The sequence below is a fragment of the Centropristis striata genome, chromosome 13 (assembly GCF_030273125.1).
Source record: "Centropristis striata isolate RG_2023a ecotype Rhode Island chromosome 13, C.striata_1.0, whole genome shotgun sequence".
In the NCBI taxonomy this organism is placed as follows: domain Eukaryota; kingdom Metazoa; phylum Chordata; class Actinopteri; order Perciformes; family Serranidae; genus Centropristis; species Centropristis striata.
The window spans coordinates 4,691,278-4,710,790 of record NC_081529.1 but is presented as its reverse complement, the minus strand read 5'-3'; positions in this window follow the sequence as shown (position 1 = coordinate 4,710,790).

The following is a 19,513-nucleotide window of genomic DNA, read 5'->3' as shown; positions in this document are numbered from 1 at the left end:
GTCTTGCTTTTTTCCTGATGGTCTAAATAAGTCACTAAACTCGTTTCTAGCTGATTTTTAAAAATAAAGTTGCAAAGAGTCTGAAAAGTCACTAAATCTTCAGTAAAACTACCTTACAATGTAAAATACTCCATTACAAGTAAAATCCTTTAATCCAGTATTATTTGTGAGAGTTATACTATCATTTACACGGTCGCCCATAAAGTTGGAATAATTCTGTTTTCAGACAAATTTTGAGAAGATAATAAATCCCACTGTCACAATCATTTCATGGAAAGAGGTAAAACATGTTTTATGACAAATTCCTAATGGATCATACTTTATAAATTGATTATCTGTACTATGACAAACCTTTATTTTTAAAATAGAAATTAACTGCAGAAACTGCACATTTCTCTTTGAACTGCAGCAGGGTAGAAGTATAAAGTAAGGTGAAATGGAATTATTCAAGTAAATTATAGTTACTACAATTTTTTGTTGGGTGAATTTACTCAGTTACAATTGCCCATTATGTTAACTACTATAAATAAGACAATTTGTGAAGGTATATTATACATGGTGTGTATCAGTAACTATTTGATGGCTACAAAACCATCTTATTATGCAGAAATGCAGTATAAAGAGCTATTGCATCACAGATAGATAACTCATGCAGCCAAAGAAAAAGGCATTTACTGAAGAAACAAACCTGGGTTGCACAAGTCTCCTTCTACTGCAGCTACAGCTGCGACACACATCTCTGTTGTGGAGCTCCGTTTCCCTGTGCACTTGTTCGCTCAGCTGTAGATCCACTCTGGTTTCCCCAAAAGTTTTGGAAAGCACCGTTGTTTGTTAGTGTTAGTGTTTGCTTTGGTGTCTCGTTGCTACTTTGGTTAGGCAAGTCAAATTTACAAACCCAGTGTGGCTCCAAACACCATGTCGATCAGTGGAAAACAATAAGAACTCCCACCAATACAATTTGCAGCGTTCCTCAGAGCCTGTGAGCCAGTGGTACCGCTCATAATTAGTTAATAACAAATCCTTTCACGGTTGTAACAGGCTTGGAGTTGCCCGACCTTTCTTAACGATGTCCAGCTTTTCTTGAAAAGTCCGTCTTGAAAATGACTTTGACAATAAATCTGCAACCAAATCCATTTCTTCTCCTCCTTCAGCTATTGTGGTTTGGCAAAACAACTATAAAATCAACACAAATATGTTTTTGCTATAGTGCAGCTCGCTACATACGCAGTTTGCTGGCTCTGGCTAGTACGCTCTCTCACTACCAAATCAGAGGTTATGAATATGCTGACGTAACAGTACGCCTGCTAGCGGGTCTTGGTGTCGCCACTCAAAACCTGATTGGTTGAAGCAACAGTTTGACGGACACTTATTTTATGCTACAGGGCCCGCAGAACTGATTATGAAGGCCTCCAGGCAGATTTCTTTGACCCTTGCAAAAAAAATGATGACTGAAATGTGATTGGTTAAATGCTTTAATATGAAAATACACCTATGGAAACAGCACAACCAGGGGAAAAGCTATGAAAGGAAGCGGACAGGCCATTTGGAATTATTTAATGAGTATTCATGGACAAAATGTAATTAACATCAGTCTGTGATTCAGATATCTTTTAAGCCAGCAGAGAAGGCCGTGCAGGTCCTGACGGCCCACCACTGGTCTGTATATTGTATCACTTTAAGTGCTTTGAGCTTTCCATTCCATTCAAATCTATTGTGGCAGAAATGTGGCAAAGATATCCCCCAACCTGGACAAATACAACCCCCCACCTTCTGCTTGGCTTAATACCTCGAGGGGTAAGTGGGAAAATACAAGTTTCATTGATTTGTGTGAACTGAGCCTTTAACAAACATCCCTTATTTTAAGATTGTTCTGTGTGACGAATGGGTTATATAATCCATTCTAATGTAGCAAAACCTACTTCCCTAGCATTAAAAGCAGACAGGAAACACAGACATGATAAATACGGTTTGACCCACGGGTGGAGTCACTACAAGGCAAGTGGAGCCAAGCTGAGATGACCCAAGATATCACAGACAATAATCTCAGCCTGGCCAAATTACCTCCATTCTGCAGAGGCCAAAACATAAAAACGACAAATGAAAAGAAATATAGTGGGAAGGGACAACAATAAGAGAGAGCAGCTTCAAGAGGTCAGGCAGGTCAAAAGGTTACACTGGCTCCAATGATAGACATTCCAGCACAGAAACACACAGCGCTGCATTAGAGCCAATTACAGTTATATCCAAGTTTACTTATAAAAGAAAGGGAGCAGTTTGATTGACAGTTTGACTGACTCTGCAGCTTCTATTCTAGTGATACTGTGTGTGTGTGTGTGTGTGCATAGACATTCCCATATTTTCCAGTAATGCAAGGTGCCCTTGATTGAGTAATCATTTGTACCATGGTTGTGTGTGGTTATATGTGTGTGTGTGTGTGTGTGTGTGTGTGTAGTTATCCCCTGCTACCATCTGTTCTCTATAGACCAATGATCATCTATCTCCCCATTAACTGTCAGTCAGCCTGTTCCCTGTTGACATCTCTCCTCTGACTATCTGAGCTGCAGAGCTACAACTTCACACCGTTACAGAGGACAGATACATAACAAGAAATAATATCTGGTTCCCTCAGACATCCAATTATGTGCATACTGTACCTCTGTGTATATACACACACACGAGTCATGGACAGCCAGGTATGCATCACATTTGCAGCTTTAATTTATACACTTCTGGGAACATCAAATACAACAACAGAACGTGGCCTTTAAAAGTGCTGAAGACATCATGTGCCCATGCTTGTCAATGTATGCTTTAATTGGTTGAAACTTAGTGTTATAGACTGCATAAGATATTGGCATACCTATTGTAATGTCAACCATTAGATTGTGAGCTGTTCTGAAGCCTTAAGTTTTATGTTTTGGCCTTCGCCATCTTGGTTATTTCAAGCCAAAAATGACCATATTTGGACAAGATTGTTGAGCTACGTTATCAGGTAGCACTAGCAAGCCAATTTGAACAGTAGACTCCTTAGAGTATCTATTAGTTCTAGAGATGGCAGTTTGGAAGAAAACTTGCCAACTCGAGCATCTATAACGTTAACGATCAATTAATCAATTAATCGCTTTGTTGTTGTTGTTTTTTAAATACTCCAGAATATATAAAAACATGCATACATGGGCAAAATAAAAAAAATATATTTATATACAGTACTGTGCAAAAGCCTTGTTTTGATAACGGACGCTTTTATTTTGAAAAGGACAAAAAGAGACTTCCTGTCGATTGTAAAATATAACTCAACTGAGGTGATACTGTAAAGATAACGTCAAGGAGTTCAATGTTTTATGTTTTTGCGCCCGAAGAGGCATGAAGTTAGTTTTCACAGTAATCTTGCATATTTAAATGTGTTTTGTGTTTAAATAAGTTTTGGATAAAAATTAAACCTAGTAATTCATGCTAGCAAGGTTTGATACAGTAAGCTAGTTTTGCTCAAATTAATACTCTTGTATTTCTGTGTGTTTGATAATTGTTATTGCAACTTTCAGTTTGCAAACTGTAGCTCCAACGCACCATCTCAAACGGACTCAACATCAAGTTGATTCAAACATGACAGCCTCACACCCAAAACCACCTCTCCTCTTGTTGAAAAACTGTTAACATGGCTCCCGCATCTCTTGTGTTTATATGTCATTGTTATTTTTTATGTTTCTCGTTCTCACCATTCACTTTATGTCCAGAGTTGTGTGTTATGTTCACTATCCCAAACATAGAAGGAAGGAAACACCAAAACACTCAAACCAGACAACTCTGTATTAGCAACTCACAAGGTAGCCACGCCCCAAAGCATACCCCACTTTAACATGTATTTTGGTCTAAATGGGATCATTATTTACCAAATTACCATCATGCTGTATTGAAGAAGACATGAAACTAGTGATTGAGACCATAAACTCATTAGGAAAATGTAGGTAATAAATGTAGGTAATAAATGTAGGTAATAAATCAAGTGAGAAGAAGGGTCATTTTCTTATACATTCTGACTTCTCTTTGCAACCAGAGGAGTCGCCCCCTGCTGGTTGTTAGAAAGAATGCAGGTTCAAGGCCTGTCTGTAATGGCTTCATTTTTCAGACTCAGAAGTTGCTGTGTTACTCATTTTGTGTATCCTCGATCTCTAACAAACAGGTTGAGCGTCTTTCCTTCCTCATGAAACATTTGCAAAGCTGAGTCTTCTCATAAGGTTTGGATCCTGCATTGTTTACATCCACGATTACTTGTTGCTTCTTCTTCTTTTCCTGTTTTGGCGCTCTGCTGTTTATCTTGCCACCTGTTGAAATCAGTAGTGCGAAACGATTAGTCATTCCAAATTAACACAGCCTCTTCGAGTTTCATGCCATACAGTGAATCCCTGTCTAAACTTTGCTGAGTGCTTAACTTAAATAGTATTTAATGGATTATTTTACTTCTCTTGTGACAGAAAGACTGTCAGAATATGACAGGAACCACTACATATCATCAATCAGAATTGTTTTCAAACTTAAACCATTCTTTATGTGTAATTGCAGGTTGACAAAAATCCAAAGCAAGATGGTGGAGGAGGTTGTCAGGAAGAGTGAACCCCCTAGCTTCACGGCACGACGAGAGTGCACATAATGATGTATGAGGAACAAGGAAGCCTATCACACCTTGATCATTTTAAAAGACTGCAAAGGTATGCACGCCAGAGCACTGTCTGTCATGCATACCGCTCTCTGGTGGCATCTTTTCCTCACAGCTGTAACAAACTGTTCTCCCATTAGCGGTTAGGTGAAAACCTTCCACTGTGGTTTGGATGGACAGATGGATAAAAAATAACCCTCCTGACCTGCCAGTCATTCATGATTTATACCTATTTTGGACTTATACGTGGTATGAATCTGCGATATCAAACGCAGCATCTGCCAGATGACCGTTACACATTTTATGATGACAAGAAAATAAGCAATCCCCATCTCATACAAAACACATTCAACTTCGTTTAGCTTTATCCCCCCATCAGCCCTTGCTTTCTTTTCACCAGCAAAATTATATTTGGTTCTAGTAAAATATTCATGTCTCAGTCATAGCTCTGGAACCATGAATCATACATTTGAAAAACTGGGAGAGCGAGAGACGGAAAGGGAAGAGAAGAGAAAGGGAAAGGGGAATGAAGTGGATACAAATGTAACAACAGGGTCAGAAGGGGAGAGAGGAGGAGAGGACATGGGTCATATATTCGGAGCCAGAGGTGTAAAGGGCAAACAGAGAGAGAGAGAGGGAGACTGGCAGGTTGATGAATGGAAAAGGAAAGCAAGGCTACAGGGTGGAGAGACTGTTACACTGGTAAAACAGGAGAGAAGGAAGAGGGGTTGTAAAAAGAGGGAGAGGAATATGTTTTAAAGAAGAGTTGTACACATGGTTTGATGTGAGCTGAAATGATTGAGGGGAAAAAAACAAAAATAAAGAAATTAAAGGTATATTCCATAGAGGTTTCAGTCCTAATCATCATTACTGGTAGATTGAGATGAGATGAGATTCAACTTTATTGTCATTAAACAGAATAACAAGTACGAGGAATGCAAAATGACAATCAACCCGTCCATACATATACATAAACATACATACAATATGACAAAGGGGTGGACAGGACAGGAAGACAGGAATGGAAGAGATACAGCAAAACATGAGGATAGGGGAGCAACATAAGCACATACTCAATACACTTTATAACATGAAAAACTTGTGACTTGCAACAGGGGAGGGGGGTCGGGGGAATAGAGGTCACAGACCCGCTTGTATCAGGAAACTACAACTAACAAACTAAAACTACAGGTCCCAGATTTCTATTTTTTCTGGGGTATTTTGCCTTTTATTGAACAGATGACAATCAAATTGTGAAAGAGAGAGCTTTATATTAAGGAACAAAGGTCCTACAGCTGGAATCAAACTGGTGCTGTACATATTTGGTATCTGTGATTTGCAGAAATGTACAATGCCAATATTGGATCTGGAAACTAGGTCGAAAATCGTACTATTTAAACTTGCATAAACCTTCCCACGCTTGTGCAAGTGGGCTGAAAAAGTATTCAAAGCATGTGTGTTTGGGAAGAAGTGAACATGCGACTGGATTGTTTTTTGATTCTTCGTTAACCAAGGATTTCAGAGACTCAACAAACAATTTTCTTTTTTCAATAATTGTAAGAAACCCAGCATGGGGAATGGCTGACTCCGCCAGCTACCATAAAGAGAGATAATTACAGAATGTGTGTACATTAAATGGCTATTGCTGTCAAATTGTCAACCATAAATTTTAAAGCATAAAATGTTATGGATTATAACGAGAGGTGTAACATTACATTGAAATAGATTGACATAGATCAATTATTTGGTGACGGATGCATCGATGCAAAACCCAAACATTGATGCATATCGCCATCTTAAAATTTATGCTTTCATTTTGACAGTCTCTTAGTTTTGTTTTGAGAAAATAAACTGAGCACACAGATAGAACCTGTCTTCGTTATGTTCATAATTAAATATCATCACAGGCTCTTTAAGTTAACCCATGAAAAACATTTGCACTTAAATGAAATGTGGCATTATATAGTGAAGAGAAGGTCTATTTTTAATGTTTGTATTAAAAAATAATGAATTGTTTTTCATTTAAATATTGAGAAGAGTTCCTGAATAAAATAGTAAAATCAGATTTTGAAACTTTTGTGTTAAATGGGCAGAGGCCCCTTAATCGATCTGAACAGAAGTTGTACCACGGCAGTTTGTGAAATTCTGCAAATATGGTATCGTTCAATGAATCAATGTAATATAATATCGTGATGAAAGCCACGATTTACACCCCTAATAATAACTTTAAGGGAAAAGATGGCAGCTCCATTAATTCCCTCTCACAACAATGAGAATGACAGAAAGGCTGCAGGTTACAGATGTTATTTTAATGCAATTTTTCGTTGAGGATTTTTGGGTAATTGTAATAAATTGCAGGTTTGAAAGAACAATGACAACATTTGTGACACATCAGATTTAATAAGTAGTGTCTGCATCAGCTGCTCAGGCACACAAGTGTGAAAATGGTTTTTCAGTAAGCGTTTCCCTGAGACCAATCCATGAAATATGTTCAAAAAAGCAGAACAGAATTCCATTATCCACCCATTTTTTTGGAGAAATTATTAAAATGACAAGTGCCACTGGTGTTATTAAAAAGCAGGAAAGAAAGAATCTGAGGGAAGAAAACAGTGTCTCCCACAATAACATTATTCATGTGATTAAACATGAAAGGATGTCATGTGGCAAAACAGCTCATGTCACTCCTACTTGTAGCCGCCGCTACATGTGTGTGCTCCTACTCTGAAAATGAAAAGAGGACAAGACAGGAGGAAGTGGAGGAGGAGTGCAAAGAATTCCCAAAAGATGTCACAGACAGAAAACAACCACACACACACACACACAGTACAAACACATGTGGGCACGGATTGCTCGGGCTGATGTGTGTGAATATCCAGCGTGCCAAACATTAGTGAAAAGTGTGAGGCAGCATTTTCCATTTCCAGAGAAAATTTGTTGCTGATAAAAAATTCAGCACCGGAGCAAAGTGTTGGCTAAGTGACAGGGAAACCAAGATCCAGTAGGAGCAAGTATCCCTCAAGTGTTACAAAAAGACCTGCGTAAGCTCTTCTGAGACAGAGAAGGAGAGAAGGGAGGAGGAGGCTGAAGAGAGAAGGCCAGGTGAAATAGGGTCAGCACTCATCTTCCACTGAACCTTATGAGGGTTGATTAACTCCACACACACACACACACACACACACACACACACACACACAGCCCTGCAGAGTGTGCGTCTGTATATGTATGTTTCCCTCTCCCTCTTCTTCTGTGGTGTTATCAATGCTGACATACTGTAGCTACGGGCTATGTGCTTACCCTGTCCTCTTTCCAGCTCTTAAGTTAATGCAGATCACAGACACCGCTAACAAACGCACGCATACATAACCCACGTTAAACATATCTGTCCCGAGAGCAAGGTTAAAGGCAAAAACGTCATCAGATAAAAGATTGTTTCACATACTAACAGTGTTTACTGTGAATATGTATAGCAGCCTGCCTGCTTTAGTTTAGCCTTTGGCTGTCTAGCACATGAGTGTGTGTGTGTGCAGATTGCCTGTTCCATATGATAAACACTACGTTATACACTCGGTTTTAGTTTAAGTGGCTATTTTAAGCTCTGTAAATATGGAAATAAAGAAAATATCTTAGGGCCACTCTGTTAGGCTCTGACAAGTTAAATACATGCACACTTTAAAGTCGAAACAAGATAACACACGTATTTTGCTTTGGCTCTCACTTCCTTCCTTCCGTCATAGCTCACTTATGCAGCCATTTTTTTTTTCTGTTTTAATGCCTTGAGTAATACAATCAAGAATGAGTGCACCACTTCAGTACCTCACGAAGAGTGAGTCCAAGAAACAACCATGCATATTATGAATTATAAAATTCATAATTTAATTAATGCTAATTTATTTTTGATTAAATTGTAATGTATTATTTAATTCTCTTTTTATTTTTAAAATTTATTTTAACTCTTTGATGCACAACATGGGTCTAAAGTGACCCGAGTTTTTATGTTCTATATCTCTAAAATGTATTAATTTTATCATTCAGTATTCCAGGTTATCCTCAATTAGCTTGTTTTTGATCATTATACATCCTAATTCTTGTTTTAATTTCTTACTTTTAGAATAAAAGTATCACTACCCTTCTAATGCACAACATGGGTCAAAAATGACCCGTATCAATTTTCAATGTTATTTCATGTATGGCTGAGTGTTTCGATGATACATCTTTGAAATAAATGTATTTTATCATTTATTCTTCCAAGTATTCAGTAAATATCATGTTTTTGTTTAGCATAAATCAACATTCCTTTTACATAATGATCTGTTGTAATCATAAACAAGGTATTCAAAGAATACTTGGACTATTCAATCACAAAATAAATTGATTTCAGGAGATAGAGCAAAGAAACACACAGCCAGACTGAAATAACATGGGAAATTAGAAGGGGTGTCCATATGTTGTGCATCAAAGGGTTAATATCTAAATTAATTTAATTAAATTATCATTAAATTATGTCCCATTTTATTTTGGTATTTATAAAAATATTCATATTTGATGCAGTAAAACTTTTAGGTGCTTGAACCAATCAAATTATACAATAAATGTTTGTGCTGCTGTCCCTCATGGAAATTAGGCAACATGTTAAGCTGTCCTTTTGTCTCTGTCTATATCCGACCATAGTGTTGTCCTAAAAAAAAATTCTGAGGTAATAAATCAAGTGAGAAGTTTCGTCATTTTGCATTGAAAGGAATGGACAGAAATGTTTTTGCATCCAAACTTAGCACCCCCTGCTAGAATTTTTGGTAGAATGCAGCTTAAGGCACTTCCTGGTTTGCCTCCCTGCTCAGACCCGGAGGTTGCCGCCTGATCCAGACTCATATGTAGCCAAGACGGTCAAAAATTCTTCAAATAAGGATATTGCTGCAAAAAGGCTACACATTTTTTTAAAACTTGCTTCACACACATCTACATCCCGGCAGACCTTTACAGTCACTACAGTTTCACAGTGAACACCCAAAATTAATGTCACCAATTGAGTATCAGACCAAATGTGCAATATGGTCACAATCTCTCCTTCTGTTAACTTCATTTCATTCCTTTAGAAATGTGTGTGAAATTTGTCATAATTTACAAGTTAATTCTTGAATTATGGCCAAAAACATATTTAAAGAGGTTACTGTGACCTTGAGCTTTGACCTCCATAATCGAACCAGTTCATCCTTCAGTGCAAATGGATATTTGTGCCAAATTTGAAGAAATTCCATCCAAGCATTTCTAAGATACTGCATGTATAAGAAAGGCACAGACAGACAGAAAGACAACCCAAAAACACAATGCCTCCGCCGAGGCATTAAAAATTATGAAAAGACAACACAATTGCTGCCAAGAAATGGCATATTGAACAAACAAATACAAACCAGCATTTATAATGTGTAAAGATTGTCTCCCAGAACCTGTAAAGAGCAGAAATCCTGCCCTTCAGTGCATTCAGAACCCTGGACAGCTCCCATGTCCCTGTGGTCCTGGATCAGCACCATGGACAGCGGTCGTGACACACTTTGGTGCAGAATGTTATAAAAGACTCTCTTGAGCTGAGTAGGGAAGCAGTGGGATTTGCTTCACGTACTGCAGCCTAGTACTCCATCTCAACACCACCCATCTAATCCAAACAATTCTACTATTCAGTTCTTCAACTTGCTGCTGGTTACCAGTTTGTAAAATGCCTTCATTTCTCTGATTTCTACATTTTACAGCTGGGTCTTTTACTGTTCGCAGTATTATAGGCTGTATCTGTGTATGGGAACATCAGACAGCATCATATTTTGACTTATAACTTAATTTAAAAAGTAATATCATATGAGGTCGCATTGATGGTCCCAGTGCTGCTTACGCTGCTCAAAACTTTTGCTACTCAGTTGTAATGACAAAAGGAGAAGAAGTTGGCAGGACTGTCCCAGCTGAGAGAGCCAATCCTTTTCTAATTACCCTGTTCCCTTCCTTCAATGAATTGCTCTCACACAGAGGAGCAGAGGGGCCCTATTTTCCCCCCTGTATGTCTGAGAGTCTTCACCAGAGAGCTCACTTATGGTGAGAGAGGAACGGAAGGAAGGATGTGCTAAAGTGGAACAGAATCCAGCTGAGAAAGCTGAGACTTCATGAAAGGTAGTCCCATGTGGTTCCGCTCGTTCAGTCAGTCAAAAAATCTCTCGGCAGACCCTGAAAATCATACTTTTTATAACTAAAATGAGACAAGCTGCACCAAACCAATGGCTTTCATCCCATCTTGCATTTTTGACATGGACTGCTTTGGGGACTCTGGAGGTGATCTTTACCCTGCACCTTAAAATAGCAATCTCAAAGATGCACCAGACGAGTACATCTCAGCTGACACTCACAGACCACTTTATTAGGGAAATGTGTTCAACTGCTCGTTAATGCAAATATCTAATCAGCCAATTAAATGGCAGCAATTGAATGCATTTAGGCCAGGAGGCAACCTCCGGGTCTGGGCAGGGAGGCAAACCAGGAAGTGCCTTAAGCTGCATTCTACCAAAAATTCCAGCAGGAGGTTCTAAGTTTGGCTGCAAAAACATTTCTGTCCATTCATTTCAATGCAAAATGAGAAAACTTCTCACTTGATTTATTTCCTCAGAAATTTTTTTCAGGACAACACTATGGACTCAATAGCTAGTAAAAATCTTCTTCAAGACAATTTGATGTTAATAGTTCTAATAATGGCCCCATTTAGAAGAAAATAGAAGATAAAGAATTATATGATTTGGGGCATGGCTACCTTTGATTGACAGGTGGCTAACAAGGTGAGCCGTCATCAGGAGAGAAGCTGAACAATGTGTATCCACGGCAACGTGTCAATAAAGTTATATACAATGCTATATAGATATAAAAAAGGACAAATAGTGGTTTGGTCTCATAACTTTGACCCTTTAACTGTATTTTAACTTAATGACAGTTAATTTAAAGGTTTTGTTCAGTAAAAATGTCTTGTTCAGCGTTTGGTTGGACTAACAGACACTCCAAGGAGTCGCTGTTCAGTTTGCTGAGGTAAGTAACGTACATTTTGTTTTTGTTTTTTTGCTAGCCAAAATGAACATGCCAGTTAATGCTCAAGTTAATGCTAACATGAATTAGCAGCAGCTTCTCTCAGTCAGGTTGAGGTGTAGAGAGGCTGTAGTCAGTGATCAGATCCCTCTCGCTCCTCCACAGTCCAGATATGGTCTGCTCCCCATATCGGAAACAAGATGGCGACGAGTGTGACACTGAGCTGTCCAACAGGCAGTCCACGAACCAATGGGTGACGTCACGGTCACTATGTCCATGATTTTTATACAGTCTATAATTAAAGCATGTTGATATGATGATGACGAGCTGCTAAAGTTCAAACTGAACATCAGTATGAGAAAGAAAGGTGATTTAAGTGACTTTGAACGTGGTTTTACCAACATGGTTGCAACTCAAATAACCACTTGTTACAACCAAGGTATGCAGAAGAGCATCTCTGAACACGTCCAACCTTGAAGCAGCTTGGATCATACAGGCCACTTTATTAGGTACACACTTCATCTAATAAAGTTGCTGGTGAGTGTAGCTTCAAAAAAAGGACAAGGGTCTAGTTGGTGATCCTGACCTTGGAGAAGGAAGTAATGTCTGTATTTGTGCACAGCAGAGACAATATCAGGAGACAAACATGCATTCATTCGTTTGAATGACACCAGGTTCATATCTGGTGTCCCTGTAATCCAATTCGGCTGTTTACACCAGACGTGCCGCAATTACCAACTCATGATTTATGGCCGTTGTTTCAGCTTCTGGTCAATTTTCTTCGCAAGCTAAGAATCAATTAGAAATTATACATTTTATATGATATAAACAATTCTGATGAATGAATAAATATGCACCCAATCCTAGCCAAAAATTTTGGAGCTCTTCACTCAATACATAAGTAGCCTAAACGTGGAACCAAATGTGATTAGTCAGCTCATAAGGCCTACTTTTATTGTGATATAATGTATTTAATATGCTTGATTTTCCTCCTTAACACAGGCGATAACACACATGATTTTCCACCATGGGTCCTGCAGATGGAGAAGGGGCCCCAGTGCCAGAAGTGGGCCACAGCCTGGAGCTCTGCAGCTGGACGCTATTGCAAAAAAAATGTGTTGGATTAGGTAATACAAATTTTAAACACCTGGTACCTAATTGTTTTATATGTAATGACACGTTGACAACATGCTAGTTTATGAAAAACAGCACCACATTAAAGAAGTTAAGCCTTTTTAACATTTGCCTAAAGAGTAAGCCATGGCTCAGTAGAATGAGAGTGTTTAAATGATTTAGCGCAGTAGCTCCTGGCACACCTCTGTGAATTTTGTGGTCTAATTTCTTTCTGCTGCTCCAATCTATACGAGCAGCTGAAGTATGGACATTTGACCTCGGTCTGATCACAGCTTCCCAGATCCAAATGAATTATAGATGCTGAAATTTCACATTGATTTAGTAACTGGCAGATGGGACGGGGGGTCCTGGGTCATAAAGCTGTAATGAGGGAGATGTTTTAGACCTCTCTCTCTCTCGCACCACTTTCTGCTCACAAGCTTAACGTAGGAGTGTTAAATAGTCCGAAATATGGCGGTGCAGATCATTCTGTGACTGTGATGAAACCTCGATTGCATAAGAGTGTGAAAGTGAAAAGAAAAAGGAAACAGCAAGCAGAAAGAACTGCTCAACTGCTAAAGTTGGAGGATATTATATATATATATATATTTGAATTTTTCAATATTCCAATACCTCCCACTTTCACAGGAGTCTCTAATTCACGCCACTGTCCTCACTTTCTACCTTTTATCTTCATTCCAATATCACGAACATGTCCGTAGGGTAAGGTTTGAGCAGAGATGGTGAAGCTCACTTTCCCTCAATATGAGGAGGGAGGTGGGAAAGGCAGGGGAGACACTTGGGTTTAAGAGCTGAAATAGCAATGTTCGCCACAAAGCTGAAATGAAACCTACAGTCCTGAACAATGGCTTTTCTCTCATGTTATTACTTTATATTCTTTCTTTTCCATATTACTCCATCTCTTTCTTGGCCTATGTATTTTCTCTCTCAGCACATCTATTGTCATTATAAGAGCTCACCCACCAGAAGGATATTCTCTCCACTTCTGCGCTGCGACTCCCACTTTTTCCATGCAAGAATAGTTTTTCACAACTTGCATTTAATTTGTCGCTTTAAAAGGATAATAATACAAGTGATTTTATGAGTTTGCGTCAACTGTCCTTGAGGCTGTTCCTCCTAATGGACAATTGGAGATACAGTAAGAGATGATAAAAAGTAATAGTAGCTGCAGATTAAAGGATTCATTTTCCTCCCCTCAGAAGAAGCAATTTAGTCGTACTCATTCCTGTTCAGTGTGAAAAACAACTTCCACAGGGCAGCGAGATTAGTGCTGTTTTATTTTATTTCCATTGTGCTTCAGTTAAGTGGTTTCAACACAGTTATGATTTATATTAAACTGAAGTTTGTCTTAATCGCCTGTCAGTCATAGAAAGACATTAATGTCTAAGCCAAGGTACTATTCCTTCAAAGCATATCACCTGCATAACAGTATGGTAAACTCAGTAAATAAGAACTAAATACAGTTATAACATAAGTTATCAAAAGAGAATCACAAGGACCAAATGTGTGTGATTTGGTTAAACTGTGAAAACTTTACCTGGTAACAGAAGCTGCCTTAAAGGAGGAGGCAAAACAAGTGGAGACCAGGGGTCTAGGGATATATTCATGTATAAGGCTTTTTATTATTATTATTATTATTATTATTATTCATCTTAATTTGTCTAATATACTACACATATTTGGTTCAGCTGTACATTTCACGTGATCCAATAAAACACTGGACTGCCACAAATTCTACATTTACACTGTAATGTTCAGGTTGTTGACATTGTCATGGAGATGTTAATAAACATTTTGTTTATTTTTTAATGCCATAGCAAGGGCATTGGTCTTATTTCAACATTTGTGGGTGCACACATTTTGGACATCAATCATGTACAGTTGATGCTTCTTTTTCCTGTTTTACAGCAAATTGCAGCCATTGCTTTCCCACAAATTTAATTAATTATAAAATGTGCTACTTTGGCTTCGATGCAGCCGGCCTCTCTCTTGCCCCTTTTCCACCAAGACAGTTCCAGGGCTGGTGTTTCAACAGCCAAAGAACTGGCTCTCGGTCAGGAAAACTGGTTACAGAGTGCCAACAACTCGTCTGTGGTCCACGAAGCTGATTAAGTCGGGGGCTGGGGGCGGGATTATCATGACCAACAAGAACAACTAAAATGTGTATCATTAGTTTTATTTGTTTAACTGCAACGTGATTAATACAGGCTAGCATTAGCAGGTTGGCATCAGCGGGCTAGTGTTAGCTTACAACAAAAAGGGTGTTTCTACTACCGTCCAATACCCGGAATGAGGCGGGTCTCACTCGCCAAAACGCCCCTAATTTGAATATGAGCCGTCCGGAGCGGTCTTTTAACAGGACCGTTTTTTCTCCCCTGAAAAAAGCCTGGTTGCTGATTGGATAGAAAGCTAAGCAGGATGTGACGTAGTACTCGACGCCACAACAACACACGTCATTTGTTAAAGCCTGCAGAGCAGTGTTGCCAACTTAGCTACTTTGTTGCTATATTTAGCAACTTTTCAGACCCCATTAGCGACTGTTTTTGAAAAAAGCGACTGGCGACAAATCCAGCGACTTTTTCTGGTGTTATTGGAGACTTTTGGAGAGTCGTTCTTACTCTTCTTAACGAGCCGCGGGGGCCTGCAGCGTAAGAATGAGTCGAAGCGGCACAATCCTCCTGCAGCAGTCTCTCTCAGCTGCAGTCACAGAGCAGGAGGGGATGTTAACCCCTTAGTGTCCAGTCTGCAAATTGCTAATAGGCTAACAGTTAGCTCTGTAGCATTACAGTGTGTATGTGTTTACTTATCTCTGTTTGTTTACAACAAGCACCGGACATTCTGTGCACAGTTAGCGATGCTGGTTATTTCAAGATCACGATGTTTATGATCAGTGGAGATGCTGTGCATAATTAGCCATGCTGCTTTGTTTATGATCAGCTGCTGGCGTTGTGCACAGTTAGCGACGGAAGCCACAGTTGAGTCTCCCGTATTTAATCCGTCGCGACTAACGAAAAGCTTACGTCACCTCCGGAGTCTCCTAAATCCCTCTGGGGGCCTTTTTGTAATGGAGACATGCAGAGTGAGTGGACATTTGAGAGGGTGTGGCCTGAGACTTTCCCGGTGGCCTCTCTTATGACGTAATGACGTGGCTCTCTAGCTTGTGGAAAAGCAAACTGGTTCTAAAAGGGGTATCTGTCTGTTTTTTCTCTCCTCTATCTCACTCATTGTTCCACCATCAGCTCTAACTGATGGTTATACATCACGGGTAACATGCTTCTGATGGTCAAAACTGGTGATCAAGCAGAAGTGTGTATTGAAAAGAAGGCAGCAGCTGTTAAAAAGTTGTTGGTTTCTTTTTTAATGTAGTCGGTCATCTTTTCATTGTTCATTTTTTGTGGATTATTAACTGAAACTGATGTAATAGGTCATTTACACTGTCATCACGGTGACATTAATGATCTGTTCAATGATTTCTTCAAGGTTTTCTTTTCATTGTGGCCCGCTAAACATGACACTGCCCACATTATACCCCCAATTCATACAAGTATGAAAGAACCAGATATGGTCAAAACAAACAGAAACCTAGAGATGTACAGAACTTTAATACAAATTGTGATTATAAAGATGTACAGCATGGCTAGCAGCTGTGATCACTGGTTATCATGAAGGTAGAGACTGTGAAGGTGGAGAGTGAAGAGGGCTGAAAAGCTGCAGAGGGGCAGAGTGTGTGATGTAATGGGGCGTGATAGCTCGCTTACACCAGCCTGCAGAGACACAAGGAGAGAAAATGGCTGGGATGACGACATTTTCATCAATCACCCACACACTGTTAGTGTGCTCACCAAAGTTGCACATGTCAAAGAGGAGTTCTCACACACAAACACGTTCCGACACCTTTCCTCACATAAAGCACACTAGGTCATTCATTTATCCGTGGTTTGTCTCTCGCCCACTTGCATTTTTTAACATCTCCCACGGAGGGAAGAGTGTGGGACACTCTGGAATCAGACGTGTCTTGTATGTTAAAAATGCCGAAAGGACTCTAATAAAACTTGTCTCTTCACTGGCAGGATTTGCAGCGACTGCTCAAATCTCATTTTTCCACTCGTGTGACACAGACCTTATCTCTTCATTTCTATCTAAACAGTGAAAAATCACATTCTGGTCCATTTTGATCCTCCTGTAAAGACGACGAGGTGGCAAATTAGATTTTTAACAGGTATTGAAGCTTCATCCCTGCCTACATAGACTGTCCTTACAGGATCCCTATTTATTCTGCATTAGCTCTCTATGCACTCATAAAAGCTGCTGATGTCACCCAATCAGTCTTCTGACGCTCTTTAACATGTTTCTCTTTCAGGCGGTTTAGTAGACTCGTTTCTTAAGCTACAGGGAACATACTGGTATTATTTGAAAATGGGAGAAATCTGAGGAATCCATTGCTGATAATAACATTGCAAAGGCTAGGCTAGGTCAGGTTCAATTTTAGCAAGGGAAAAACTACCACTGCAGTTTTTAAAACCTCTGACCTCAAGGTATATGAACGAATATGGATTCAATGGTTGCCCGCGAATCTCCACTTTACAGACATGCCCACTTTATGCTAATAACGTGCAGTTTAAGTAAAAAACTACACATGCAGTAAAATGTGTTTTTCCTATTTGAAAAGTTCTACATACTGGTGTCCAGTCTGTACGGGTTAGGGATAAATTAGACAAATTGGGTATCACTGGTAAGCTGAGAACCTTGTGGATGGAATAAGCCTGGTTTTATTCATGTGTGATGATGTTCTTTGCAGTGAGAGCATCTTTTTGAAACTTGACCTCACTATATAAAAATGGGCTGCTGCGACCTCTAATCACAGCCTCATGAAACTTAGTTTGAAACTAGAGATCCAGGGCCTTCAAAGGATGTATGGCACCATGGTCTTGCTGTCTTAGGGAGCTCTCACAACCCAAGTCTGTTTAGTTCAGGGGTCAGCAACCTTTACTAACAAAAGAGCCATTGTTGGCCAAAAAAGAGAAAAAATCGTGGAATGGAGGCGCAAACCTTATTTTGAGCCTAAAATGAAAATTAAACAGCCTATTAAGTCTAAATTGACCTACCAACATTATTAATAGTCATATTGAGCATTTATTGGAGCGTTCACAAGTGACCAAACGAACCGTAACAAGCATTTAACTGCACCAGAGTTCGACTGAAACAGACTAAACTTTGGGTTGTAAAAGCGCCCTTAATATGGTCTTCAGGAGGGATTTAGGAGATTTTTTATCAGTTCCCAAGTTAAAAAGAAGAGATGGCAAAATGTTGCACCAAGTGTGTTGAACAAATACTATCAATCCAAAAAATGGTGAAATTGCTAAACTGGCCTTCACATACTCATATCATCATGTTCTAAACCCTGATATGCTTAGTTTTAATGAAATTCATTCATTTATTGATTCATTTTACACTTCTATTTGACATCTACTGTTGACCTGCTATCTCACCCTAAAAACGCACTGCCTCCCACCCCCTATTCTCTTTAAAAGGGGGCAGAACTTAGGGGGTTAAACATTTTCTTCAAAGCTGTACTGAAACAAGAGACACAGAGATGCTACGTGATACTCATTTCACTTTCACGACTTGTTCTGCTCTCTCTCTCTCTCTCTCTCTCTCTCTCTTACTTGCCCTCCCTCTGTATCCTCTGTGTCAGATGAGATTCATGTACCTGATCTATTTAGGAGAGTGGGCAACGGTGGAGACTAAGGCACTGAGACACATCCTGCAGGCGGGGACCCTGGTAAAAAACAACAACAACAAAAAAAAAAACAGATACACACATGTAGCTTGCAAGCACCCCAATACACACATACATATGGATGTTCGCACACTTGCACATTTTCAAGAGTTTTGCAGATATTGTGTGTGGCATAACTGGTTCATCTTCCTCATTCTAAATTCTCCAGTGTCTCCAAAAAAACTGTTTTTAGGAATTAAGCTTTGTTTTCATATTTTGAAACATCATAATATCATACATCTTTGATACAATGCAGTGGCTTTGGCATGGATTTTATGAATTTTAGGGACATAGCAGTTGCTTGGCTTGATGATGGGTACATTCTGTTGATGCTCTGAGGGAACTGATATATTTACTTCCCTCTTTCACAGAAAAAGTCAGAGGTCAGAATCAGTTACAGAACAAGGCGGGATCAAGCCCACTCCAGCTGGGTGGATGCTGGTTTCGAAGGTGATATTTCTTCATAAAGCCAGAGCCTCGAATGGAATATTGACTTGAGTCATAGCGGCCCCTACTGGAAACAAGAAAGGTCTCATACTTTAATGTACTTCCCCTGGCCAGTTCACCAGATCCACCTGCTGAGACGGGACTGATTAGGTACTGGTCTAAGGCGGGTCTCAGGCTCACACACTCAAACTTCCACATACACAGATATGCATACATACCCGCCCCCACCCACCCACGCCTTCGAAGCTTCGTACCCCAAGCGAGACAAGCGGGTAGGTTCTGTGACCAGTGCCTCAAATGTCTGCAGGACCGGCTGGCCGCTTGACTATGCTGCCCCCCCTCCTGTTCACCTCTATCATATTGTTTGTGTGTGTTTTATACGTTTTGGACGGGTTGATGGCAAATTTCGTTGTACTGCGCTGTGCAATGACAAGAAAGGCTTTCTGATTTCT